At 44.7% G+C, this 27,291-nt stretch overlaps 1 non-coding gene across 1 annotated transcript; it reads right to left on the reverse strand.

Moving 5' to 3' along the window:
• Positions 1-7,722: 7,722 nt before the first annotated feature.
• LOC114806275 lies at positions 7,723-7,860 on the reverse strand. Its single transcript, XR_003754310.1, has one exon. It is a non-coding gene; the product is annotated as a small nucleolar RNA SNORA7 (small nucleolar RNA).
• Positions 7,861-27,291: the final 19,431 nt, after the last annotated feature.

The raw sequence follows: 27,291 nt of genomic DNA on the forward strand, positions 1-27,291 counted from the left end.
TATTTTACAGCTGAGGAAACTGAGGCACAGAGACATTAAGTGACTTGCCCAAGGTCATAAAGCAACAAATCCACAGAGCTATAAGTAGAACCCAAGTCTTCTGACTATCAGATATGTGCTCTTTCCACTATGCCATGACACTTCTATGATCGATCAATCATATTTATAGAGTGCTTATTCTGTGCAGAGCACCGTACGAAATTCCTGGGAGAGTAGAATACAGCAGAATTCACCTCGTATCTCCCCACTCCTGGCACTTCAGCACGTCTGTGCCACTTAATCACTTAGATACTCAGAGCCCCAGGGGCACTTGTGTAAATTATAATTGCGGCATTTGACAAACACTCTGCTAAGCACTGGGGTAGGTGCAATACAGAGAAGCAGCAAAACAGAGATGCAGCATGGCCTAGTGGATAGAGCACAGGCCTGGGGGTCAGAAGGTCATAGCTTCTAATCCCAGCTCTTCCACTTTTCTGCTTTATGAACTTGGACAAGTCACTTCACTTCTCTGTGCCTCAGATTCCTCATCACTAAAATGCAGATTGAGAGTTTGAGCCCCACATGGGACAGGGACTGTGTCTAACTCGATTTTCTTGTATCCACCCCAGTGCTCAGTACGGTGCCTGGCACATAATATGTGCTTAACAAATACTCTACTGATTATTACTACAATCAAATAGACATAATCCCTGTTCCACATTGGGCTCAGTCTAAGGGGAGGGGAGACTGGGCATTGAATCCCCATTTTACAGATTCATTCATTCAATCGTGTTTATCGAGTGCTTACTGTGTGCAGAGCACTGAACTAAGCACTTCGGAGGGTACAATATAACAATAGACACATTCCCTGCCCACATCGAACTTACAGTCTAGGCGGAAGTAGCTATCTAGATTTCCATGTGGGACACGGATTGGGTCCAATCCAGTTTGCTTGTATCCAACCCAGCGCTTAGTACAGCATCTGGCACATAGTAAGCACTTAACAAATACCATCGTTATTATTATCTCTCATTTTCATTCTCATTTTCATTCCCTCTAGAATGGGAAGTGGTCGCCCTCCCCCTGGCTCTGGGTGAATTTCTGGTCCCAGGGCAAATGAAGGGTGAGAGAATTCCTGCCAACAAGGGAACTGCCCATCTGTTTATTGTCGTATTGGTAATAATAATAATAATGTTGGTATTTATTAAGCGCTTACTATGTGCCGAGCACTGTTCTAAGCGCTGGGGTAGACACAGGGGAATCAGGTTGTCCCACGTGGGGCTCACAGTCTTAATCCTCATTTTACAGATGAGGTAACTGAGGCACTGAGAAGTTAAGTGACTTGCCGAAAGTCACACAGCTGACAAGTGGCCGAGCCGGGATTCGAACCCATGATCTCTGACTCCAAAGCCCGTGCTCTTTCCACTGAGCCACGCTGCTTCTCTCCCAAGCACTTAGTACAGCACTCTGCACACAGTAAGCGCCCAATCAATACGATTGAACGAATCAATGAGTCATCAGGGTAGACTTCTCCTCGGAGTTGGGGCTGAGCTAAGGAAACCAGGGGGCTCACTGGCAAGCCTTCTCTGCTTCTTTGGCAGAAGGGACTCTTCTGTGTCTGAACCGTTTTCCTGGCTCATCCTGTTCTCTCTGCTTAAAACCCAGGGGCCTCGGCGGCAGACTAAAAGCCCTCACTAAACTCCCTAGATTTCTGGGGGATCTCTAGAAAAAATCAGAACCAGGGGTTTGAAGAATGGAGCCAACAACTTTGGCCCCAGCCACAGATCTTTGACATTTCGCTCCAGCCAAACGCACATCTTTAGAGGAGGCATCCTGACTTAACTCTTTTTATTGTTTGGCAGCTTGAAAAAAATTGCCAATTAAGTCAAACGAAGCTGTTGTGCAATCGGCTTCTATAATTACCAGTGATAGTTTATGGGAGGGTTCGAGCAAACAGAGGTTGTTTTTTTTTTTTTTGGTGTTTTTTTTTTGCCAAATAGTATTTTTTAGAGGAAACAATTATCATGGCAGTGTTTCCCAGCAAAGGCAAAGCATAGCCCACAGCCATTGCATATTTCATTTTCAGTCCAGCAGTTTTAGGAGACTTCTTGCTTTCCCAGTGAATGTGCAATAAGAAGCAGCATGGCGTAGTGGAAAGAGCACAGGCCTGGGAGTCAGAAGCCCTGGCTTTTAATCCCTGCTCCGCCACTCTTCTGCTGTGTGACCTTGGGCTAGTCTCTTAACTTCTCTGTTCCTCAGCCTCCTCATCTATAAAATGGGGATTCAATGCCTGTTCTTCCTTCCCATTAGACCAGGAGTCCAATTTAGATCAGGGATTGGCTCCAATCAGGTTGTATTGATTCTACCCCAGGTCTTAGTACAGTGTTAGGGATATAGTAAGCACTTATTGGTGTAGTGGATAGAGCACGGGCCTGGGAGTCAGAAGGTTCTTGTCCTGGCTCCACCACTTGCCTGCTATGTGACCTTGGGCAATTCACTTCACTTCTCTATAGCTCAATTCCCTCATCTGTAAAGTAGGGATTGAGACTGTGAGCCCTATGTGGGACAGAGACTGTGTCCACCCCGGCACTTAGTACAGTACCTGGAACATAGTAAATGCTTAACAAATACCATAATTATCATTATCAGTATTATTATTAGTATGGCCAAATCTTCAAAATGGCTGAAATAGAGAACGCCCTCCATTTTCAAAGACTTTAAGGGAGCCTCGCTCACCAGAATCCATTGTTTCCCAGTGATCCAGGAACCCTTGTCCTGAGGTAAAATCAAGACACGAGGAAAGAGATTTCCCCCTCCTGCCCCAGACCCCCTCTACCCCCACATCCCTATCTTATTCTGAAGGGCAAAATACCTTTCCCAGCAAAGTTTTGTGACTGAATCAAGGAACAGTATCATACGAAAGTCTGCAGCATCTGTGCCCAATGAGACCTTGGAAACCAGGGCAAATGCAAGTTGGAAAAAATTGCCAATGTGCCCTGAGGCAGGGGATTAGATCTGATGACTTCTTATGGTCCCTTCGAGCTCATCATCTCCCAAATGCCCGTCTGGCCGGTGAGGACCGAGGTCTGCCTTAGGAACGGTCGTCCTATGACCTGCATTTTGGGATGAAACTTCCCTGCCTGTTGGACCTTAACCGGGAAGGTTACTTGAAAATGCTGTGCTCCCAAACCCTTCTTTTTCTGGGACTCAAATCCTAACTCAAAGCAGAGGAAAGGGACGGGGCAGAACTAGTCTGGGTGACCCCTTGGAGAGGTCAACATTTCTGTGATCCTCCCCTCCTCTAGGCAACCCTTAGCCCTCCACCTGTCTGCTGAGTGACCTTGGGCAGATCACTTCACTTCTCTGACCCACGTTTTGCCTCATCTGCAAAATGAGGATTAAGACTGTGAGCCCCATGTGAGACAGGGACTGTTTCCCATCTGATTAGCTCGGACCTACCACAGCAGTGCTTAATACAGTGCCCGGCATATAGTTAGCACTTAACAAATGCCACTGAAACACTTCCCATATGCCCAACTGAGGCCTCAATCAGAGTATCTGGAGAGAAAATTCCCAAGATCTCCAGTTGTTTTTGGCAAATTAGAAGCCGGTCTTTTCTTCCTCTCCCACTGATTAGTGCCTGGGCGTTCGGCTGAGACGATCACCAAAAAAGGAAAAGCAAATGAACCGTGCTTTTATTCTGTTTCCAGTTATGAAATACTTTACAATTAAACAAGGCAGAGCATCGCATTGTGATGATCGTTGGCGATTGGTCTGCCCGCACTCAGCTCCAAACGAATTCAGCCCAGGACGGCATTCTAAATGGATCTTACAAGCTTTTCCTTTATTATTTTTATTTTGTTTTGCTCTAACTTGCTTCCAGGATTGTACTTAATGCCCTACGCTGAGTTGTGGAAATGGTCCCCCATGGTATAGTGTGACAGTCAAAGGATATTGCCTTTGGAAGCTACTAATGGCCCATGAAACGGAAACAACAGAAAACAGGAAAGCGGTGTTCCAAAAGAATGCACACAAAACATATTCACAGCTTTACCGTCTTCTTCCGTCTTCGGGAGCGGGGCTGAGAGCAGGCGGGAAAGGGAGAGATATCTGGGGTGGAGCTGGCTTTTGAAATAAGCAAATCCAGAAAGAAATGATCATGGTTAAGAAAAAAAAAATGAGTCCTCCAGCTATTGAATGAGGACAAAGATTTGTATTCTCAAGAAAAAAATGAGTCCTCCAGCTACTGAATAATAATAATAATAATAATAATAATAATAATAATGTTGGCATTTGTTAAGTGCTTACTATGTGCAGAGTACTGTTCTAAGCGCTGGGGTAGATACAGAGTAATCAGGTTGTCCCACGTGAGGCTTACAGTCTTAATCCCCATTTTACAGATGAGGTAACTGAGGCACAGAGAGGTTAAGTGACTTGCCCACAGTCACACAGCTGACAAGTGACAGAGCTGGGATTCAAATCCATGACCTCTGACTCCCAAGCCTGTGCTCTTTCAACTGAGCCATGAATAAGGACAAAGATTTGTATCCTCCACTTGTCTGCTGAGTGATCTTGGGCAAGTCACTTCACTTCTTGGGGCCCCATTCTACCTCTTCTGAAAAATGGGGATTAAGATTGGGAGTTCCATGTGGGAGATGGACTGTGTCCAATTTGATTAGCTTATCTCTATTCCAGACCTTAGTATAGTGCCTGGCACATAGTAAGTGCTTAACAAATATCATCTAAAAAAAAGAAAATGACCCTCCAGTCTCTAAAGGCTCTTGGCAGAGAAACCATTTAGATCATGTGCAGATTTAGTCAGAAATATCTCACCAGGAGAAGACTTGGGGGGAGATGGTCAGTGAGGATGACAGCTTTGTTAAGTGCTCGCTTTGAGCCAAGCTCCAGGGTACATACAGGAGCTTGGCCTAGTCGAAAGAGCAGCGGCCTGGGAGTCAGAAGGTGTGGGTTCAAATTCCGGATTTACCATGTCTGCTGTGTGACTTTGGGCAAGTCACTCAATTTCTCTGTGCCTCAGTTACCTCATCAGTAAAATATGGATTAATACGGGAAGCCCCAAGGGGGTCAGGGACTGTATCCAACTTGATTACCTTATATCTTCCTCAACGCTTAGAATAGTGCTTGGTACATAGTAAGTTCTTAACAAATACCACTATTATTATTATTATAATCGGTTCAGACACAGTACCCATCCACACAGACCTCACAGTCTACGTAGGAAGAAGAACAGGTATCGAATCCACCTTTCACAGATGAGGAAACTGAGCCACTGAAAAATTAGGTGACTTGCCCAAGGTCATACAACAGTCAAGGGCGGAGGCAGGATTAAAACTCAGGTCTTCTGACTTCCAGACCCCGTGCTCTTTCCACTAGGCTATGCCGTTAAGATGTTGGTATTTGTTAAGCGCTTACTATGTGCCGAGCACTGTTCTAAGCGCTGGGGTAGACATAGGGGAATCAGGTTGCCCCACGTGGGGCTCACAGTCTTAATCCCCATTTTACAGATGAGGGAACTGAGGCACAGAGAAGTTAAGTGACTTGCCCACAGTCACACAGCCGACAAGTGACAGAGCTGGGATTCGAACTCATGAGCCCTGACTCCAAAGCCCGTGCTCTTTCCACTGAGCCACGCTGCTTCTCCGACTCTCAAAGAAGAGAGATGTTTCAAAGTGACAGGACACCCCCAACCAGGATGATCCCAGAGTCCTCTGTGGTTTGGAACCTGCACTTTGTCTGATCTGCTCATCCTGTGTCTGTCCCCATGCTTAGCCAAGTGTATGCCTCTTGGTAAGCTTTTAATAATGCCAAAGTTGAAAATCACAATAAAGAAGCCTCGTCTTTTCTCTCAGCCCCCAACTAACAAGGCAGTGGGTAAGGGGGAGGGCTGGGGAAAACTATTTCCCTCAGTTGACTCAGCCCCTCCATCTTTCATTGTAAGTCACTTGACTGTATCTTTTAACTCTCTCAAGTGCTTAGTACAGTGCTTTGCACACAGTAAGAACTCCATAAATAAAATTGAATGAATAAATGATAATGAATGCTGTTGATTCATTGATTCTCTTCATTTAAATCTCACACTATCAGTCTATATCACCCCGTGCAGCTACTAGTTGCTGATGTTTTCCACCTGCTGATCTCCCACCTCTGTCTTTCATATCGACTTCGAAGCCGTTCTTGGCTTCATTCATTCATTCATTCGATCATATTTACTGAGCACTTACTGTGTGAAGGGGCCTGTACTAAGTGCTACTAAGTGCTTGGGAGAGTACAGTAGAGCAATTAACAGATACATTCCCTGTCCATTACGAGCTTACCCTCTAGAGGGGTAGACAGACATTAGTACCAATGAATGACAGATGTGGACATAAAGTGCTATGGGGCTGGGAGGAGAGATGAAAAAAGGGAGAGAGTCAGGGTGACATAGAAGGGATAGGGAAAAGAAGAAAGGGGGGGTTAATCAAGGAAGGCCTCTTGGAGGAGATGCTCCTTCAATAAGGCTTTGAAGGGGGAGAGGAGGGGAGAGGATAAGAAGGAAGAGAGAGAGAGAGTTGAGTTGATGGAAGACCTTGAGTGTGATGATGAGGAGATTCTGAATGGGAGAAGTCTGGGCAATTGTCGAAAACTCTGAGGAGTGGGGAGACAGACACGGAACAGTTTCTTGTTTTAGCAAAAGGATATAGTCAGGGAATGCAAGGGAATGATCTTCTCTGCTCCAATATGGGACACCCAGAATAGCCGTTTGGACAAGAATCAGGTTGAATACACCAAATCGTTCAGGGAACTTTAAGCAGTGAAGAGATCGAAGAGGAGATGTGAAAAGAAGAGGCCAGTTAAAAGGAAGAGGAAATTAGCATAAGAGCCCAAGCTAATACAAGACAGATGACTCTTCCTGCCTTCTTCTCAAAGCAAAGACCTCACCTTCACAGTCTGGAATGGCTGTGGGGGCTTTGGGAAGATGTGCTAAAAAGGATTTGGTTTCTGCAATGCTCCTTTAAGAGCATCATGTATCATGTCCTTTTCAGTCTAAGAAGGCTTAGGTTTGTGTAACTAATCACATCTGTTAACACAAGTGGCATCAATTGAAATGCGCAACCTCTGTTTCCCAAAAGACATTTAGAATATTCCTTGTGAGCAGGGTACTACCTGACAGGGTGTACCATCTTCAAGATGAGGAAGGTGAGGAATGAGCTATTCCTGGTGCACGGTGATGATTCTATTCTTTCCCCAACTCACTCCCTCTGGCTTCCGAGTGAAGTGTCTTAGTCTATGTTTCCCAGTTCTGCAAATCATCTGGGCATCATTCCCACCTGTCTGCTGTGGGACCACTTACCTTCTCTGTGCCTCAGTTTCTTCATCTGAAATTTGGGATTCTATACCTGTTCTCCTTCCTACTTAGGCTGTGAGCCTCATGTGGGATAGGGACTCAGTGCTTAATACAGGGCTTGTCGCACAGTAAGTGCTTAACAAATACCACAATTGTTATTATTATTATGTTTGTCTTGTCTTATGTTGATGAGTCATCTCCAACCCATAGCAATACCATCGACACATCTCTCCCAGAACGCCCCGCCTCAATCTGCAATCGCTCTGGTAGTGGAGTCATAGAGTTTTCTGGGTAAAAGTACGGAAGCGGTTTACCACCGTCTCCTTCCGCGCAGTCAACTTGAGTCTCCACCATCGACTCCCTCCCAAGCCGCTGCTGCCCAGCACAGGTGAGTTTTGCCATGTAGCAGATGGCCTTCCACTCATTAGCCACTTCCCAAGCTAGGAATGGAATGGGTAGGCCTCTGCTTGACTCTCCCTCCCCCATTCGAGACTGGTAGAGTACTGGATACTCTCCAGGTATGACCCTGAAAGAGGATTATTATTGTTAGCGGGGGATTATTATTGTTAGCAGGAGGAAATACAGCAGATGACTTCAAGCACCCATTTCAAGTCTACACCATCCGTATCCATCTTATATTAATTTATTGAGTGCTTGTGTTGTGCAGAGCACTGTACTAAGCACTTGGGAGAGTACACCAGAACAACAGACACATTCCCTACCCACAATGAGCTTACAGTCTCGAAGGACTTGAGTTCTTCTAGACTGTAAGCTTGCTATGGGGAGGGAACTTATGTGCTAATTCTGTTGTTCGGCATTCTCTCAAGTTCTTAGTACAGTGCTGTGCACAAAGGAAGTGCTAGTAATACAAGTAATTGATTTTTTATGGTATTTGTTAAATGCTCCTATGTGCCAGGCACTGTACTGAGCACCTCACTCTTGACTCACTTCCATCCCCTTGGTCAAACTGCCTCCAACCTGGAAATCCCTCCCCACTGAAATCCACTAGGCTACAGCTCTCTCTCTACTCTGTCTTTCTCTTCTTGCTCTCTCTTTTGCTCTCTCCTTAAATGGCATTTGTTAAGCACTTACTATGTGTTAAACACAGTTTTAAGTACTGGGTAGGTACAGGTTAATCAGGTCAGATACAATCCCTGTCCCACATAGGGCTCACAGGCCCTTCTAAAACTTTACTCCCTCCAAGAAGGCTTCCCTGATTAATCCATCTTCATACCCCTCAAGTTGTATCCACCCAACACTCATACCTAGCAATGGTCCTTATTGAGTGCCCAACTGGGAGCTAATGGAAGGGGTGCTTTGTTTGTTTTTGGCAGAAAACCAGAAACCTGCACAAAAAAATCTGGTAAGGGACTCTGGGTATTTTCTCTAGTAGGTTAACACTTGAGTTCACCTGAATTTGATTTGGGAGTTAATGAAGAACTATAAAAGCAAAGAATCCCTATCAACCCAGCCAGACCTTGGTCATTTTCCAATACCCCTTGGCCAGGATTTCACTACATTACTACCGGTTAGAATCCTTCAAAGACCAGAAATGGAAGGCCATTTCTGTATGGATTTGCCTGCGTTTTTAATTCAGATTGCCACAAAGGCAATCCTTTAAAGACTTTAGTCAACGGATGTCAGTAAATAAAAATCCCTTGCAAATTAAATTTAAATGGAAACTCTGTCGAATCAGCCCAGATATCCTTTTGAGAGCGAAACAGGGAAACATCACTTTGTCGCCATCCGGATTATATATCGCCTAGAAATAAAAGACTCAATTTTCCTGTATAACCATAACTTTGTGGTTTACAACCTTGAATATTTTTCATCTTCTCTACCTCCCTGAACAATGACAATAATAATAAAATAATAATAATAAAATTTAGGAGGGAAAAAATATTACCCTAGGAGACAGTCATGTTTACTGAGAAGTGATTTCCCAACAGAAATTAATTCCAAACAAATTTACATTCTACATTTAAAGAAGATATAAATAATTCATATTTTCATATCATCAGCACTGAGCATCTCTTACACGGGGGTACCTGTAATTTTTTTTCCTTCAGATTTACTGTTCTAAATTTTGATTCCACAGCTCATTAACACATTTTTTGTGCTTCTGTTCCACAGTGGTAATTTAATAGTCTTCAATAGAATCATGTTCAATTAAAATGTATTCAGTTTTACCATTCAAAACCTTTTTAGTCTTTAATTTAATCGCAGTTAGCTTCATTTTTATGTACAGTTGGTGCATCTTATTTATGCACTCTGCTCACAGAAATATTAAACATGCTAAACAAATAAAATCCTCGGTTTCATAAGGGTTAGTCCCCTCTGTCCTCTGCGGTTCTCAAAGAAGCAGTTCAGCAAAAAAAAAAATCTGCCCAGCTACTTCTAATGGTGATTTGAGGGGGTTCCATAAACTTTCTGGCACCAGATCCTGTGGTTTATTTCCAAAGATTGAACTGTCTATTTTTATTGTATTCCTAGCTTCACCTTGAGGAAATATTATAAGTTTCCACTTTGATCAGGTGAGACAGCCAGGCGTGAAACAGCAGAATGCAGAACAGCCAACCAGAAAAGTCTACGACAGTTTTTGGTTCAAAACATTGCAAGATAGAGACTGAAGTTAAAGGTACTGAAAGACAACGACATTACACCTTTCTGGCTGATATGCACATTCAGAAACACCCAAACATTTTTTAATTTGTTAAGCACTTCCCTGTGTGCCGAGCACAGGGGAAGGTACAAGCTAATCAGGTTGGGCGCAGTCCATGTCCTCTGTGGAGTTCGCAGTCTTCATCCTCATTTTGCAGATGAAGTAACTGAGGCTTGGATGAAGTAGATAAAGTGAAATTCAGCTTAAGGGAGAGTAGAAGAAATATGAAAGCGAAATGATCTCGCCATAAATGGTATATGTACAGGACTTACTATGTGTGCTGGAGTAGATGGAAACTGATCAGGTTGGACACAGTCCCTGTCCCGTTTGGGGCTCATAATCTCAGTAAGAGGCAGTAGGAATTAATCTCCATTTTACCAGTGAGGAAACTGAGGCCCAGAGAAGTGAAGTGGTTTGCCCAAGGCCACATAGCAGACAAGTGGCAGAGCTGGGATTAGAACCCAACCGATCAAGGATATAAATGAGTCGATCAACCAGTGATATTTGTTGAGCTCTTACAGTGTGCGGAGGACTTCATTATGTGGGATTAATCTGCTTAGAATTAGCTGTAGAGATGACCATTGAAGTCATGGTAGCAGATGAGTTATCTCAGAGAGTGAGTGTAAATAGAGAAATAGAAGGGAACACAGAACTGAACCTTGAAGGACCCCCACAGTTAGGGGGTGGGAGGTAGAGGAGGAGCCGGCAAAAGAGAATGGGAATTAGTCAGAGAGGCAGGAGGAGAACCTGGAGTGGACAATGTCAGCGGAGCCAAGGTTGGATAACGTTTCCAGGAGAAGGGGAGGGCCGACAGAGTCGAAGACAGCTGAGAGGTTGAGGAGGATCAGGAGGGAGTAGAGGCCGTTGGATTTGACGAGAAGGAAATCATCGCTGGCGTTTGAGAGGGTGGTTTTGGTGGACTGAAGGGGATGGAAGCCAGATTGAGGGGATCAAGGACAGCATTGGAGGAAGTGGAGTGGGTGTAGACAATTCATTCAAGGAGTTTGAAGAAGGACAGTTGGAGAGAGATAGGGAGATAACTGGAAGGAGTCACTGGGCTAAGGGAGGAATTTTTTTAGGATAAGGGACACATAAACACATTTGAAAGCACTTTTATGAGTATTTTTGAGAGAAAGACTATCAGCGAGTAAGCCTGCATTTCCTCATCCGTAAAATGGGATTCAGTACATAGACTCTGAGCCCCATGTGGAACAGGTTCTGAATCGGACCTGATTAACCCCAGTGCTTGATACATCTAAGTGCTTACAAAATAACATTTTAAAATTAATGAATCTATTAAGTAAAACTTCCCTTTAGACCGTGAACACCGTGTGGGATTTAAATGTAGCCAACCTGATTATCCTGTTTCTTCCACTGTGCCTGGCACATCAATCAATCAATCAATCAATCAATGGTATTACTGAATGTTTACCGTACCATGATTATGATTGGTCAAACTTTCTGGGAAAGTAGATTAAGACAATGAAATAAGAGATTTCATCAGCGCTTAGAACAGCGCTTGGCACACAGTGCTTTAACCAATATCAATCACCATTATTATTATTATTAGAAAGAATACCTAATAAAATTCTTCTGCATTCATATATATTCATGTCTGACTCTACCTCTAGACTTCCCATGTAGGCAGGGAACATGTCTATCAACTCTTTCATATTGTACTGTCCCAAGTGCTTATCACAGTGCTCTCCACACAGTGAGGGCTCAATAACTATCACTGTTTAATCGACTGATTGTAGATTGTGAGTCTCCAAGGGACCATGCCTGATTCACACCTGTGAATTCATTCCCAGTGCTTAGTACAGTGCTCTGCACACAGTAAGTGATTAATCAATTACTGCTATCCCAGCTCTCAAAATGCTCACATATATTAGAAGAGTCGAGACAGACGGACGTTTAACCAATTAATCATTCAAGGTATTCATTAAGAGCTTACTTTGTGCAGAGCATTGTACTAAGCTCTTGGAAGAATACAATAGATTAAGACATAATCTCTGCCCTCAAGGAGTTTACAATTTACAGTGTGCAGAGCGCTGTACATAATACTTGGAGGAGTACAAAAGAGCAATATTTATATTCCTATTAATTTCTGTCTCCCCCCCATCCTGAAAGCTCTCTGTGGACAGGGAATGTGTCTGTCTATTGTTCTATTGTCCTCTCCGAAGCTTAGCACAGTGCTCTGCACACAGTAAGCGCTCAATAAACACAATTTCCCAGCAGCGAGAGTGCCCGCGTTCTGTGGCGAGATGAAAATAATCATCTCCCCCACCAAAAAAAAAGAAAAAAGAAAAAAAATCCAGAAAGGAAAATGACTGTAATTAGGTAGAGATACATTTGCCAAGTTCCAACCCAGAGGGGTCATTCTGGCCAAGAGCTAAACCCCTGAGAAGAGGAGTTTCTAGTGGAAGCATCAAATCACACTTAACTATGCCCGAGCAAGGGGCTGGCCTGAAATGTAGTCACTCCGCAATCATTTCATATGCTCGCGTTTTAATTAAAATAAAGGTTGCCGCCTTCCTTCTTTCTGCTGCCTCCCTCGGCTTTCCTCATCTGACACTGGCAGACAAGGCCCATAAGCTGGCAAAGATGTCTGGAGATAGACAGGATTGGACCCTCTCCCAGCCCCACAGCCCTTCTGTCCACATCTGCAATTTATTGCCTTATATTAATGTCTGTCACCCCCTCTGAAATAAAATAAATAAATAAATGGTGGTATTTGTTAAGCGCTTACTATGTGCAAAGCACCGTTCTAAGCGCTGGGGGATACAAGGCGATCAGGTTGTCCCACGTGGGGCTAATAGTTTTAATCACCATTTGACAGACGAGGTAATTGAGGCACAGAGAAGTTAAGTGACTTGCCCAAGGTCCCACTAGTGGCTGAGTCGGAATTAGAACCCGTGACCTCTGACTCCCAAGCCCACGCTCTTTCCACTGAGCCACGCTGCTTCTCTAACTTCTCTAGACTCTAAGCTCCTCATGGGCAGGGAATTTGTCTGTTTATTGTTCTACTGTACTCTTCCAACTGCTTATGACAGTGCTCTGCACCCAGTAAGTGCTCAGTAAATAGGATTGACAGACTGACCATCACCAGCGCACAATTAATCCTCTGAGTTCTTTCCGAGTGAGGAGGCAGTGAACCAGAAACTTCAGAAAGCTCCGCAAGGAAGATGTACAGTGCGGGCTTGTGTATAGAGAAGCAGCATGGAGTAGCGGGAAAGAGCACGGGCTTGGCAGTCAAAAGGTTGTGGGTTCTAATTCCACTCTGCTGCTTGTCTGCTGTGTGATCTTGGGCAAAGCACTTCACTTCTCTGTGCCTCAATTATCTCATTTGTAAAATGGGGACTGAGAACGCGAATCCCAAGTGGGACAGGGATTGTATCCCACCCCATCTGCTTGTAACCACCCCAGTGCTTAGTACAGTGCCTGGCACATAGTAAGCGCTTAACCAATAAAACAATTATTATTATGTATTATCCGCTTCACTGTAAATACCTTGACTACAAGTATCATGTCCATCAACTCCATTGTACTGTACTCTCCCAAACTCTGCAAACTATAAGCGCTCAATCAATACCATTGCTGTACGGATCGATCAGTCCACTCCCCTGCTTGTGGCAGATTGATACCATAAAAAACAAAAATACATAACAAAACAAAAAAACCCTTCATTTATCTCCCTGGTTTGCCCAGTGTTACAATGGCCCTGGTTCTTTGGAAGTATTATGGAGTTTGAAATGATTGTTTATGGCGACCGAGTTGAAAGAGAGAGAAAATTGTCAACGCTGATGCCAAGATTGCTGATTAAGGAGACGGGAAGCAGGATGGTGCTGCCATTATAAACTATTTATATTCATATCTGTCTATCCCTCTAGACTGTAAGCTTCTCGTGGGTAGGGAATGTGTCTACAAACTCTTGTGACCTTGGAAGAGTCACTTAACTTCTCTTAACCTGTAAAGTGGGAATTAGGACCGTTAGCCCCAGTTGGGACATGGACTTGATCCAACCTGATGAACTCCTATCTACCCCAGCGCTGAGCTCTTTGTGGACAGGGAATGTGTCTGTTTGTTGTTGTATTGTGTTCTCCCAAGCGCTTAGTACAGTGCTCTGCACCCAGTAAGTGCTTAAGAAATACAATTGAATGTAGAGGACACTGAGAGCAGGAGATGCTGATTAACCAATCAGTAGTATTGATGGACTGTGCTAAGCACTTGGGAGAGTGTAGTGGTGTCAATAGGAGCTTACGATCAAGTGTAAAGAGACACTAAAATAAATGACAGGCAGAGGAAGGAACCTAGTGTAAGGATATGCCCATAGGCATCTGTTTATTGTTATAGCGTTCTCTCCCAAGAGCTTAGTACAGTGCTTTGCACACAGTAGGTGCTTAATAACTACGATTGAATGACTGAATGCTTTGGGGCTGAGGGAAGGCGTGAGACTTTGAGTGAATAGTTGATGCAGTAAAGAGAACTAGGACGAGGGTGAGAGGTTAGGCTTGTTGAACCGAGCTGATGCTCCATTAGTTAGCCAATCGGTCAATTGATCAATGGCATTTTTTGAGCACTTCCTCTGTGCAGAGCACTGTACTAAGCACTTGGGAGAGTGCAGTACAATAGAGTTGGCAGAACTGTTCCCTCCCCACCAGCTTACAATCTAGAGGGGGGAGACAGACATTAATATAAATGAATTATAACATATGATTTAATTTGTGGTATTCGTTAAGCACAAGTGGTGGTGCTGGAATTAGAAGCCAGGTCCTCCTGACTCCCAGGCCCGTACTCTACCCAAGCTCTATCCACTGATCCACGCTGCTTCTCACTAAGTCACGAGACGTGTGCATAACGCTGTAGGGTTTAGGATGGGGCAAATATCAAATGTCCAAAGGTCACAGAATCAAGTGTTTGAGAATGCAGAAGGGAGAGGGAGCCTGGAAAAAGAGGGCTTAGTCGGGGAAGGCCTTCTGGAGGAGATGTGACCTTAGTAAGAGGACATAATAATAATAATAATAATAAAGACTGTGGTATTTGTTACTATGTGCCAGGCACTGTACTGAGTGATTTACATCTCAGTCGGGTTGGAAGCAGTCCCTGTCCCACATGGGGCTCACCTTCTCAATCCCCATTTTACGGATGAGGGAACTGAGGCGCAGAGGAAGTAAAATAACTTGTCCTAAGTCACACAGTGGCACGCGGCAGGGAGGAAGGAAAAAGAAGAGAGGATGAGCCTGGGGAGGTGTGGGAGCCGGGGGGGTTGGGACACTGGGCTGGGCAGAGTCTGCAGTCAGATGGAATTTGGCTACCAACCGAGTACTGGCAAGGCAGTTGGCAGTTGGTTTAATCCTGGCTCCCGGGCCCCGAGCAAGCTGTTGCCGAGAAGCATTCCGGCTCCAGCCCTTTAAATGTCCTCTCCGCCGGGTCGGGGGAGGCAGTGGAGTCTAGCCCGGCCCGGCTCCATCCAGGCCCGGGGTCACACGGCTTGCCCAGAGGGGAGAGGCTGCTCTGCTCGCCAGCGAGCAGGAATTTGGTGGTGGGGCAGGAGAGAGGAACCGGCCTCCCTTTTCCCTGAGCGCCCGGCCCAGAGACAATTTGCCTAAAGAGAAACAACCCTGATAATAATAATAATAATGGTATTTGTTAAGCGCTTATTATGTGCAAAGCACTGTTCTAAGCACTGGCGTAGATACAAGGTGATCAGATTGGGCACAATCCGTGTCCCACGTGGGGCTCACACTCTTAACAGCATGGCTCAGTGGCAAGAGCCCGGGCTTAGGAGTCACAGGTCGTGGGTTCTAATCCCTGCTCCGCCACTTGTCAGCTCTGTGACTGTGGGCAAGTCACTTCACTTCTCTGTGACTCAGTTTCCTCATCTGTAAAATGGGGGTTAAGACTGTGAGCCTCACGTGGGACAACCTGATTACCCTGTATCTCCCCCAGCGCTTAGAACTGTGCTCTGCACATAGTAAGTGCTTAACAAATGCCAACATTATTATTATTATTTTAGAGTCCCTCTACAATGTAAACTCGATGTGGGCAGAAATGTATCCGTTTGTTGTTATTGTTTCCTCTCCCAAATGCTTAGTACAGTACTTTGCACACAGTAAGCGCTCAATAACTATGATTAAATGAATGAATGAAAGTAAGTGCGGACCAGAGAAGTGAAGTGATTCACCCAAAGGCACACAACAGATATGTGGCAAAGCCGGGATTAAAACCCAGGTCCTTCTGACTCCCAGGCCGTGCTCTTTCCACTAAGACACGCTGCTTCCCTAGACGGGCTAAGACGGGCTTAAGTTATTTCTGAAGCTTAAATCATTTCATTTTTTCAAATGGTATTTGTTGGAGCAGCAATTCGGCTTAGTGGAAAGAGCACAGGTTGGGAATCACAGGTCATGGGTTCTAATTCCATCTCTGCCACTTGTCTGCTGTGTGACCTTGGGCAAGTCACTTAACTTCTCTGGGCCTCGGTTCCTTCATCTGTAAAATGGGGATTAAGAATGTGAGCCCCACGTGGGACAACCTGATTACTTTGTATCTATCCTAGTGCTTAGAACAATGCTTGGTACATGGTAAGCACTTAACAAATACCATCATCATCATTATTATTATTAAGGGCTTACTATGTGTCTGGCACTGTGGTAGACACAAGCTAAATCAGGTTGGACACAGTCTCAGTCCCATGTGAGGCTCACAGTCTTAGTCCCCATTGTACAGATGAGGTAACTGAGGCTCAGAGAAGTGAAGTGACTTCCTTAAAATCACACAGCAGACAAGTGTCCCTGCCCCAGACTGCTGTTTGCCCCAGACAGTAAGCTTGTTGTGGGCACTGAAACATGTCAACCAATTCTATTGGATTACCCCAAGCACTTAGTACAGTGCTCTGCACAGAGTAAGCACTCAATAAATACCATTGACTGATCATCACCATCATCAGAAAAAGAGGAATAATTATGGTATTTGCTAAGTGCTTACTAAGAGTCAAGCCTTGTGGTAAGCACTATGCTAAGGGTGACCTAATGGGTAGAACATGGAACTGGAGATAAGAAGAACCTGGCTTCAAATCTCAGCTCCACTATTTGCTGTGTGACTTTGGGCAAATCATTTCACTTCTCTGTCCCTCAGCTACTTCAGTCTGTGTAAAATGGGGATTAAAACCGTGAGTCCCAGAAAGACACGGGCCTGGGAGTCAGAAGGACCTGCGCTCTATTCCTGGCTCCACCGCTTGTATGTTGTATTAACTTGGGCAAGTCACTTCACTTGTCTGTGCCTCAGTTACCTCACTCTGTATAAAATGGGGATTAAAACTGTGAGCACCATGTGGGACAGGGATTGTGTCCAACCTATAGCTTGTATTTACCATAAGGCTCACCTTAGTGCGTGGCCTGGCACATAGTAAGCATTTACCAAATACTATTAAAAATAAAGTGCTCGGGTAGATAGAATACAATCAGATCAGACTCAGTCCCTGCCCCACACACCATGGTCATGGTCTAATGAGGAGGGACAGATGGGTATTTGACCCCATTTTACATATGAGGACACTGAGGCACAGGGAAATTAAGTAATTTGCCCAAACTCTGAGAGCAAGTGAGTGGCAGAGGAGATGGGAGCAGGATAATAATAATAACAGTATTTGTTAAGCGCTAACTATGTCCCAGGCACTGTACTATAAGCACTGGGGAGGAGCCCCTGTCCCACCTGGGCTCACGTCTCAATCCCCGTTTTATAGATGAGGTAACTGAGGCACAGAGAAGTGAAGTGACTCACCCAAGGTCACCCAGCAGACACGTGGCAGAGCCGAGATTAGAACCCATGAGCTTCCGACTCCCAGGCCCGTGCTCTATCCACTACGCCATGGGAAGGAGGCAGACGGGAAGAGCGGAGACAGTTATAGCTCCCTCGGACTCCCGCTCGCCTGCCTTTTCCAGATCTGGTCACTAGGCCACCCAGAGATGCTGCTGGCCCCTGACCCTTTAGACCGGAAGCTCACTGAGGGCAGGGAAGGCTTTCTTGTACTCTCCCAAGCGCTCAGTATAGTGCTCTGCGCACAATAAGCGCTCAATAAATACGAATGACTGACTGATTGAGCTCTCCCCATCCTACACCTGAACCCCTGGGGCCAGATGAATTGGATATCACACCCCAAAGCAGATAATAATAATAATAATCTTGGTATTTGTTAAGCGCTTACTACGTGCAGAGCACTGTTCTAAGCGCGGGGGTAGATACAGGATAATCAGGTTTTCCCACGTGAGGCTCACAGTCTTAATCCCCATTTTACAGATGAGGGAACTGAGGCACAGAGAAGTTAAGTGACTCGCCCACAGTCACCCAGCTGACGAGTGGCAGAGCCGGGATTCGAACCCATGACCTCGGACTCCCAAGCCCGGGCTCTTTCCACTGAGCCACGCTGCTTCTCTGTCATCTTGGAGAAGTGGTCAAAGATCAGTGGTCTTTGAGCACAACCTGGGTGAAATGGAAACGGAATGCCTGGGAATTCATTCATCCATTCAGTTGTATTTATTAAGCACTTACTGTGTGCAGAGCACTGTGCTAAGCTCTTGGGAAGGTACATACAACAATAAACAGTGACATTCCCTGCCCACAGCGGGCTCGCAGTCTAGAGATGGGGGGGACAGACGGCAATATGAATAAATTACAGATACGTACGTAAATTCTGTGGGACTGGGAGAGGGGGGAAGAACAAAGGGAGCAAGTCAGGGTGACGCAGAGGGAGTGGGAGATGGGAGATGAGAATATAAGAATATATGAGATGGGACTATAAAACACAGAAGTACATAAAGACACAATCGGGAAGCAGCGTGGCTCAGTGGAACGAGCCCTGGCTTGGGAGTCAGAGTTCAGGGGTTCGAATCCCACCTCTGCCACTTGTCAGCTGGGTGACTGTGGGCAAGTCACTTCACTTCTCTGGGCCTCAGTGACCTCATCCGGAAAATGGGGATTCACCGTGAGCCTCACGTGGGACAACCTGATTACCCTGTTTCTACCCCAGCGCTTAGAACAGTGCCCTGCACACAGTAAGCGCTTAACAAATACCAACGTTATCATAATCCATCCGTCCATCCATCCACAAATGCGGACCTGGCTGATTTTCTAGGTTTCCTCAGCAGAGGGCAGAAGTAAACCGAAGATGCCGGCGTGGAGCAGAAGGGAGCAATTTTTTGTGCTTCCCCTAAAGAACTTCCAGACCAGCTTCCTGCCCCGAGCGAGCGGCTGAAATCTTCTAAAACCCTGCTTCACAAAGTCAAGGGGAAAAGGTGTGTCTAAGGCCGGGTGGTCAAAAATCGCTCGGATCTCAAGCCGCAGAAATTGAGCGGTGCGGCCTCGCACAAAATCTGTTGCCCGCGCTCACATTCGTACACGTTTGTACACATCTGTACGTACGCCCGCAAACACTACCGCATACAGTCGCGTTCATGCACACCTACACTTCCGCTCACATTCATACACACACAATGTCGCGGGCGCTCACATTCATAAACACACACACTCGGATTCATACCCACGTACTTTAAACTTCACATTCGTACACACGGTGTCATGCGCACTCACATTCATGCACATACGCTGTCACATGTACTCACGTTCACACCTACACTTGCCCTCACATTCATGCACATACAATGTCACATATACTCACATGCACACCTACACTCGCGCTCTCATTCGTACACCCACAATGTCACATATACTCACATTCGCACCTACACTTGCGCTCTCATTCGTACACCCACAGTGTCAAGTACACTCACAACCATAAACACACATACACCATCACGTACACTTACGTTCGTACACACTTACGCTGACACTGATATACACGCGACGTTACGTGCAGTCCCACTCACACACCTATACTTCCACTCACAATCTCACCCATACAGTGTCACACATACTCCCATTCATACACTTCTAAACTTCCACTCACAGTCATCCATGCGCAAGGGCGCATTCCGATCCCAGCTCCATCACTTATCAGCTGTGTGACTTTGGGCGAATCACTTCACTTCTCTGTGTCTCAGTTACCTCATCTGTAAAATGGGGATTGAGTCTGAACCCCAAGTGGGACAACCTGGGTACCTTGCATCTGCCCCAGCACTTAAAACAGTGCCAGGCACACAGAGTAAGTGCTTAACAAGTACCATCGTTATTATTATTTTGCACTCACATTCCTAAAGACATGTGCTGACACTCACAATCATACACAAGCTCTATCACATACCTTCACATTCATTCAGTAGTATTTATTGAGCGCTCACTATGTGCAGAGCACTGTACTAAGCGCTTGGAATGTACAAATCGGTAACGGATAGAGACAGTCCCTGCCCTTTGACGGGCTTACAGTCTAATCACATTCACACACACCTACATTTCCACTCACACACTTACACACACAATGTCACATGCCCTCACATTCATAAACGCATACGCTCACGTGCACAGTCTTACACGGTGTTGCTTACGCTCACCTTCGTATACAGGTATACTTACGCTCGCGTGCAAAAACAAACCGTGTCTCGTACACTCACATGCATACGCACAACACTCACACTCCCATTCAGACACACACACGCAAACAGTGTCAGATACACTCACTTTCATAGGCACAAACAGGCGGAGGGGAAGGTGGGGTAGGTACAAGATGACACAGTCCCTGTCCCCCCTTTTACAGATGAGGGAATTGAGGCCCAGAGAAGTGAAGTGACTTACCCAAGGTCACTCAGCAGACAAGTGGCCGAGTAAGAATTAGAACCCATGAACTTCTGACTCCCAGGCCCTTGCTCTATCCCCTACAGCATGTTGCTTCTCCAATCAGAGTGAGCCGGTGTCCAATCTGACTGCACTGCGTGTATTCCAACGCTCAGACCAGTGTGTGACACAGCGTGGCTCAGTGGAAAGAGCACAGGCTTGGGAAGTCAGAGGTCATGGGTTCGTATCCCGGCTCTGCCACTTGTCAGCTGTGTGAGTGTGGGCAAGTCACTTAACTCCTCTTTATGCCTCGGTTACCTCATCTGTAAAATTGTGAGTCTCACGTGGGACAACCCGATGACCCTGTATCTACCCCAGCGCTTAGAACAGTGCTCTGCACATAGTAAGCGCTTAACAAATGCCAACACTGTTATTGTTATTGTTGTAAGCGCTCATTGACTACCACATTTATCATCGCTATTAGATTTGCAACTGCACAGAGATACCAGAGAGCCTTAGGGCAGAGAATACCTAGTCTGGGGGTGGGCTGGAATCAACGAGGTCGTACGGAGCGTTGCTAAGCCGTGTCTCTTCCAGTGCTGTTATACTGTGCTCTCCCAAGCGCTTAGAACTGTGCTCTGGACATGGTAAGCACTCAGTGAATGTGAGTGAAAGAATGAATGAGTGCCAAACTAATTCTCTTCCCCTCTTCAAAACCTTACTGAGAGCTCACTTCCTCCAAGAGGCCTTCCCACACTGAGCTCCCCCTTTTCCCTCTGCTCCCTCTACCCCCCTTCACCTCTCCGCAGCTAAACCCTCTTCTCCTCCCTTTTCCCTCTGTTCTTCCCCCTCTCCCATCCCATCCCCTCAGCACTGTACTCGCCCGCTCAACTGTATATATTTTCATTACCCTATTTATTGTGTTAATGAGATGTACATCACCTTGATTCTATTTATTTGCTATTGTTTTAATGAGATATTCATCCCCTTGATACTATTTATTGCCATTGTTTTTGTCTGTCTGTCTCCCCCAATTAGACTGTAAGCCGGTCAAAGGGCGGGGACTATCTCTGTTACCGATTTGTACATTCCAAGCGCTTAGTCCAGTGCTCTGCGCATAGTAAGCGCTCAATAAATACTATTGAATGAATGAATGAACCACTGATTGGCTGATGGACTTACTTTCTTCCTTACCGCCTGAACACCTTTCCATTTCCTGACCTACAGGATGTGTCTTTTTCTCTGCGTGGTCTGAGGGCGGACAGGCTTGAGGTGAGTTAGGATTCAACTTGGGGTTCCATATTTCTTTCACGGTATGGCAGAGAAACGTCAAAGCTACAAGAAAGTTCCAGGCGACCGAAATGGGTCCAGATACCTAAAAACTTGCCATTCAGTCCTCTAGACTATAAGCTCTCTGCCTCTTCTCCATCTTTTTCCGTTTCCTTTCTCCCCACCTGCTTGCTCGGTCTTAGCACACATGACCTCTCATGGGCTGGTGCGTCAGTGAGAAATATTTTACCCCGATTTTTGCCACGGACCAGAAGAGAGGCACTTTACAGCCCCCGCCTTTAGAGTTATTTAATATGGACGAGGAGTTTCCTTTCCAATGTGGTCCAGCTGCAATGCTGGAATCAAACTTGTAATTGCCTCTTTGGGATTTCAGACCGTTATAGTTGGGCTTTTATGTTCTCTTCTGTTTTGCTTGAATCACTTTTTCAGGTCTATGAAGTACAGCTGGCACAATAAAAGTCTGATCAATGCATAACCGGAGCAGGGTATATTTCTTCCCAAATATGGAACCCAGGTGAAAAATGTACTTCTAGGAAAATGATCTTCGTCAGCTACTTATTCCTGGAATTTGCTTGGGTTTCAGTCTGGAAGCCGTTTGCTCGGAGTAGATTTCTGAATTTTCCTGCCAATCACACGTTTATGTGCATTTGATGGCAGAAATAGATGTGAAGTTTCAATTAGCAGGAAAGATGACTTTTTATTGACTTGGAACTACTTGAGTAGCAGAAATGATGATATTTAAGGGTTCCGACTGCAATGTTCTGTACAAAGTGCTTGGAAAAACACAACTGAAATAAAAGGGGCTATGCCTATCAGACTATAAACCCGTTGTGGGCAGGGATTGTCTCTCTTTATCGCTGTATTGTACTTTCCAAGTGCTTAGTACAGTGCTCTGCACACAGTAAGTGCTCAATAAATACGATTGAATGAATGAATGAGTGAATGAATCAGGGCCTTACAGTTTTATTCTACTTTCAGTGCTTAGAACAGTGCTTGGCACATAGTAAGCGCTTAACACATGCCATTATTATTATGTGGGCTGTCCTCTTATACAAGAAATCTGAAGTAAACTCCTTGTGGACAGGAAGCATCTGCACATAGAAGGATTAAATAAATACCATTGTTCTGGCTGCTGCTAGTGGATTCTAATCCTGGATCTGCCACCTGTCTGCTGCGTGACCTTGGGCAAGTCACTTAACTTCTCTGGGCCTCAGTTACCTCATCTGGAAAATGGGGATTAAAAGTGCGAGCCCCACATGGGACAACCAATTACCTTGTAGCTACCCCAGTGCTTTAGAACAGTGCGTGGCACATAGTAAGCGCTTAACAAGTACCATAATTGTAATAATTATTATTAGTAGTAATAATAATAATTGTGGTGTTGGTTAAGTGTTTGTTATGTGTCAAGTACTGTACTAAGCTCTTAGAGTGAGAGTCCCACGTGAGACAAGAAATCGTGTCCAACCTGTAATCTAAAAGAAACTATTCCAATGCATCAAGCAGGTGAAATGAATGAACTATGTTTACTTTTGATGGGAAGCAATCATGGAAATGGTTACGAAGCTGAAAATTACCAGAACTTGATTGAGGTGGGACAAATGAGAAAATAGGGTAATACAATAAAACACTGCTTGCTCAATTAATTAAAAATCCATTAATGGTATTTATTGAGTGCCTGTACTAAGCATTTGGGAAACCACAATACACCTGAGTTGATAGTCATGATACCTGCCCTCAATCAATCAATGATATTTACTGAGAACTTACCGTGCGCAAAGCACTGTGTACTAAGCCCTTGGTAAAGGACGATACGGTAGAGTTGGTAGGAATGATCCCTTCCCGCAAGGGATGTACATTCTAGTGGGATTCTAAAATAACTGTGTCCCACTTGAGCGAGGCAACCTAGGATTTATAAAGACAGACATCGACATAGGGAATATAAAATGGAATGGAAACAGACCAGATGGGTATATAAGGCTAAGATGAAATGAAGCTGAAGTCAAGTTTCACCAAACACGAACGCTCAAGGAAACATTACACCCAACAGATTTACGACACGTTAAAAATTAAAACAGTACTCTACACATGTTCCTGGGCAATACCCAGATCATATACTGGAAATAATATTCCAACTGTGGCTTTGTGTAATGCACTGTTATAATATAAAAAAAGAAGAAGGAAATTGTTCTTCAGGGAAACAGTGTAGCAATTTCTGCATTTTGGACATGTTTAATGCTTTTGTTAATTAAGAGGGTGTAACTTCCCTTAGAAAGCTAGTGTAAATGTAGAATATATATATCAAGAAAAATTTGGAAGAACAGGGAGAGTGCACATTAGCTGAAAAACAGTCCAAGAGAGATTATGTTCTAGTAATGCATGCTTAAAGGTATGGACCATTAACCAGTAAGGGAAAAATTACAGCTTTGCCTGGTAGAGAGGTACAGACCTAGGAGTCAGAAGATAATAATAATGATGACTGTGGTATTTATTAAGCACTTACTATGTGCCAAGCAGTGTGCTAAGTGCTGGAGTAGGTACAGGATAATGAGGTTGGACATAGTCCCTGTCCCACATGGGGCTCAGACTCTTCATCCCCATTTTACGGATGAGGTAATTGAGGCACAGAGAAGCTAAGTGACTTGCACAAGATCACACAGCAGACAAGTGTTGGGGCCAGGACTGGACCTCAGGTCTTTCTGACTCTCAGACCTGGGCTGTGTGTCAGTAATCACTTAATTTCTCTATGCCTCAGTTTCTTCATCTGTAAAATGGGGATTGAATACCTCCCCAGTAGACTGTGAGTCTTGGGACAATAAAGATGTCCAACCTGATTGTATTGTATCTAACCCAGTACTTGACACATCATAAGTGCTTCACAAGTAGTCTTCTTCTTTTTCTTCTTCTTCCTCTTCCTCTTCTTCCTCCTCCTTCACCTCCTCTCCTTTCTCTTCTTCTTCCTCCTTTGCCTTCTTCCTCTTTCTTCTCTTCTTCCTCCTTCTTTCTTCCTCCTTCTTTTCCTCCTTCTCCTTTTATTTTTCTTCTTCCTCCTTCTTCTCTTTTCCCTCCTCCTCCTTCCTCTTCTCCTTCTCCATCTTCTTCTGTTGGTAGACACATTGCCTTCCCACAGCAACCTTTACAAAGCTGCTGTATAGTTTGAATTCTACTCCTGTGTTTTTCCTTAGCAGAGTTATGTTTTTTCTTATGATATTTGTTAAGTGCTTACTCTGTGCCAAGCACTATACTAACACCCGGGTAGATACAAGCTAATCAGTCCCTGTCCCACATGGGGCTCACTGTCTCTATCCGCATTTTAATGGTGAGGTAAATGAGATCCAGAGAAGCAAAGTGACTTGCCCAGGGTCGCACAGCAGACAAGCGGCAGAGCTGGAATTAGAACCCAGGTCTTTCTGACTCCCAGGCCCGTGCTCTCTCCGCTAGGTTCCGCTGCTTCTCAGCGTTCCCAGTTCTGGAAGTTGTAAAAAGGGCACAAAAGTATCCATTGCTGATGTGTAGAGATTTGGGATACATCACTAGAGGAAAATGATAGGAACCTGAAACAGACATTGATCAAAATAGACAAATTGACATGAAACTGGATAAAGCAAAGAAAAATACAGTTGGAGGTGTCTATCAATTGTACATATTGATCACCTAATGTGTACAGAGCACCGCACCAAGTATTTGGAAGAGCACAATACAACCGAGTCAGTAGACACGTTTCCTGCCCACAGAGACCTTACGATCTAGAGGGAACAGTCTCGAAGTGTTGTATTTAAGAAGTGTTGGCACTGGATATAATGACAAATGGAACAAGAATACAGGTGGATGAATACAAGAATAATTGTAATGACACAGAAGGGCGTGTTTAACTTTGGTAGAAAATATATTCCAAATCTGGCAAAAGAAACAAAATCTTTAAAGCCTTTAATGAAAATGGTAATGGACAGGGGTTTGGGGAGGAATAGTTTCAGGAAGGGATTGGCAATTTGAAGGATCACTGAGTCAGATCTGGGAGGAAAATAACAGGATTACAATCCCAGCGTTTTTTATGGTCCTGATGAGTGACATCTGGTAAGTCACTTTATAATAATTGTGGTTCTTCTTAAGCACTTACTCCGTGTCAAGCACTGTTCTAAGCGCTGGGAAAGATACAGGTCAATTAGGTCAGAGAGAGTCTCTATCCCACACAGGGCTCACACTTAAGTAAGGAGGAGAACAGGTATTGAATCCTCATTTTACAGATGAGGGAACTGAGGAACAGAGAAGTGAAATGACTTGCCCAAGGTCACATGACAGGCAATATCAGAGCCGGAATTAAAATTCATTTCTTCTGGCTATTGCATCCGTGATCTTTCCATGAGGCCACGAGTGCTTTCTCTACAAGCTTGTAATTACATAGGGCAATTATGGGCAGAGAACATATCCACTAATTCTGCTGTATTTTACTCTCCCAAGCGCTCATTATAGTGCTCGGCATGTAGTAAGTGCTCAATAAATACCATTGATTGATAATACATCCAAAAAATGCACACCGGCAGAAATGTGAGTCAGAGAGAGGACCACAGTTAGTTTTTAGCAGTGCCAAGGAGACTATTTGCAGGTGGAAAAGGAGATTTAATAATAATTATGGTATCTGTTAAGCGCTTACTATGTGCCAAGCTCTATTCTAAGCACTGGGGTAGATACGAGGTAATCAGTCTGTCCCACGTGGGGCTCACAGTCCTAATCCCCATTTTACAGATGAAGTAACTGAGGCTCAGAGAGGTTAAGTGACTTACCCAAGGTCACACAGCAGACAAGTGGTGGACACGGGATTAGAACCCATGTCCTCTGACTCCCAAACCCGTGCTCTTTCCACTAAGCCATTCTGCTTTTCAGTGCTTATCTTTCATCATGAACCACTGGTAAAATTTGTATGACCTACCTCCACAATTATTTTTTCAAGTATAATTATGTTCTGTGACACCGTCTTATGTTCCAGGGAGATCGTTAATTATTACAGATATGCTCCCTCGAGCATATGATGAAAAATATGCGAACACAGACTCCTAATGGAGTATTATAAACGTAATTGTATTAAAAAGACAAATGATAGATAATGACAGATAAAATATGGAAGATTTGTGCAGAAAGCGATACTAATGGCCTTGTTCAACACATACTTTGTGCCAAGCGTTGTACTAAGCGCTGGGGTAGATACACGATAATGAGAGGGAATATCATTTCTGACCCGCAGCATGACCTAGTGGAAAGAGTGCAGGCCTGTGAATCAGAGGACCTGGGTTCTAATTCA

The sequence above is a fragment of the Ornithorhynchus anatinus genome, chromosome 21 (assembly GCF_004115215.2).
Source record: "Ornithorhynchus anatinus isolate Pmale09 chromosome 21, mOrnAna1.pri.v4, whole genome shotgun sequence".
NCBI lineage: Eukaryota > Metazoa > Chordata > Mammalia > Monotremata > Ornithorhynchidae > Ornithorhynchus > Ornithorhynchus anatinus.